Consider the following 2,675-nt stretch of genomic DNA (forward strand, 5'->3'; position numbering starts at 1 on the left):
AATGTATCTTGCTGTTCTTACAGGGTTTCTGTGTACATGGTACTTTTTCATGGAATGTTGTCTGTCTGCATAGCTCTCAACTGCGGGCCTATCTGTATGATACCATGGTGACTGGCTTTTAGATTTTGTCTGTGCACCACACAGGTATTGTCCCAGATATATCTGTGGCATTCTGTCTGTTGAGTGCTATCAGTACATGGCTACATCCATTTGTATTTCAATGTCATATCCCTGCATAAGGGTATGCTGCAACAAATCCTGTAACACCAGCAATTTCCAGGGTGTGTAACAGCAATAATTCAAATATGGCCCTATGTTCCTGCCTCTTTCCTCCACATTTATGCCAGTCTTTGTCCCGCTGTGATACAGGAAGGGTTGTTAGGTAATGGCCTATCATTATTTACAGCTAGCATTACTGCCATCATCCCAGTCATGTTATGGACTCCCACACCAACGTTTGAGCCATGTCCATATATATGGGTGCAACAGCTGGTGAACACATTTGTGGCTTTGTACATTCCTGAGTTAAGTGTGTGGTACACAGTGTTCCTTGCCCTTGCACAGCCTTTTATGGGGGGGGGGGGGGTTCTATGCCATTAATCTAGGCTATGGCACATTTCCAGTGATATAACTGTTAAGACGAGAGTCATTCACTGTGATAGTGAAGTGTTAGGTTAAGCAATGATATGTACAAGATACTGTGACATTAACACAAGTGCTACCTTTCCCCCTAGGGCTTGACTACAGGGTGCAATTGGAGGCTGCTGAACTACATCTGTATTTGTTGATTGTTAGGTATCCTGAAGGCAAATCCTGTTCCTACTATTGCACTAATTGAAGGCCTTGGCATACACAGCATAGTATGGTATATATACACATTGCTTGCATCTACTGTTTTGTGTGAGCCTTGCACTCATGACTGATTACATATTTCAAACCTTATGTGGTGTCAGTACTGGCATACATTAACGTTATCTATGTATGCATACCTGTGTGTAGTGTCATGTCCTTTGATTTGTGGGTGGGTATATGTTTAATGTTAGTATTCTCATTGTAGGAATCATTGCCACACTACACATTTCACAGGTGCCAGTTGAAGGGCTTGTGTCTGAGGGATATACTTTGCACCCAGTACTTCCACACTACTTCTACATATGTATGGCTACTGATAACTTTTGTGTGTGTATATGTGTATGTACCTATATATATCTCATATGGCTAAATATATATATATATATATATATATATATATATATATATATATATTTGTGTGTGTGTATCTATAGATATATACATCTGTATATAAATATGTATATATATATATATATATATATATATATATATATATATATATATATACACAGACATACATATGAACATATGTATGTATCTATATACAGGTGCTGTTTTATGATTATTTGCAAGTCATACATTAATATATATATCTACATATAGCTGTCTATTTGTCTACATTTACAGATATATATATATATATATATATATATATGTCTGTCCATGCATGTTAGGCTCATATTTTGGCCTGTTCCTCATTCACTTGGCAATTGTCATGGATGACCGCAGCACTGAAGTCAGTAACTAGTGGCAACACTTTTGTGTTTCAGACTTCATCTACTTATACATATGTGTTCTAATACATATAACTGTGTAACTAGCAACATTTTGAGTGTAACAGAGCATTAGTTGACATAATATCCCTATTTGTACCCACAGTGTGGCATACTTTGTCCAGACTTCTTGCATTAACAGGTTATGTGGTGTGATAATAATACATTACCTGTACTATTGACTGGTTGTGCTGCAGGATATGTTTGTGCAAACTTCAGGTTATGCATATATGCCATGGTTTAGTGGTAAATCACTGTGTGTATTGAGTGCAAGGTCCTGGGTTTGAGCCTTGGAGAGGCCATTTATTTTGTTGCTGAGCAGAACAAGGGATGTTGGCTACAGATGATCGAGGCACTCTTAAGCAGCTGTAAGCAAGGTTGTGTGGATTTGCGTGGAGCTAAGCAATGCCTACACAGATTAAGCAATTCAGCAGGTAACTGAGTATAAGAAACTGTAACCAGACTTTAGCAGTGCTTACCCCTGCGCAAACACACTTAAACATGCTTATTACTGCTTATTTGTGCTTAAACCTGCTTACTACTGCCTAAATTCATTATGACACTGACACTTCACACGTGCAGTTCATGCAGTACTTCAGATCACATGTAAATGTTATTATGTAGGTATTACGGCAAAAAGATGTACAAATATGTTCATATACAGATTTCCCGTGGAAAATTATATGTGCTGCAGTGGAACTCGAACTGGGAACGCCTGTTCATTAGGCGGGTGCTCTAACCACTACACTATTTCTGTGCTGCTTTATTTGCATATATACCTATATACCCATGGATCCTAGTTCCCCAAACACCCACCCCAACACTTCACTGACACATCAGTCATCCATTCTCCATTTGGAAACACGGTGAATACATAGCACTACACATTGGCCACTCCCTACTCCTCTGGACCCATCCCATGGGTTGACTCAGTCCAAGTATCCTCAGACATCTGAACCTTTTAGTCCACAAGCATTGGTGAAATGAGTGACCAATAGGACACTATTCCCAATTTTTGGGTTGTCCTACTGGGGACACACATGTCTTTAT

The sequence above is a fragment of the Protopterus annectens genome, chromosome 4.part1 (assembly GCF_019279795.1).
Source record: "Protopterus annectens isolate FY-2018-M chromosome 4.part1, PAN1.0, whole genome shotgun sequence".
NCBI classification, from domain to species: Eukaryota; Metazoa; Chordata; order Ceratodontiformes; family Protopteridae; genus Protopterus; species Protopterus annectens.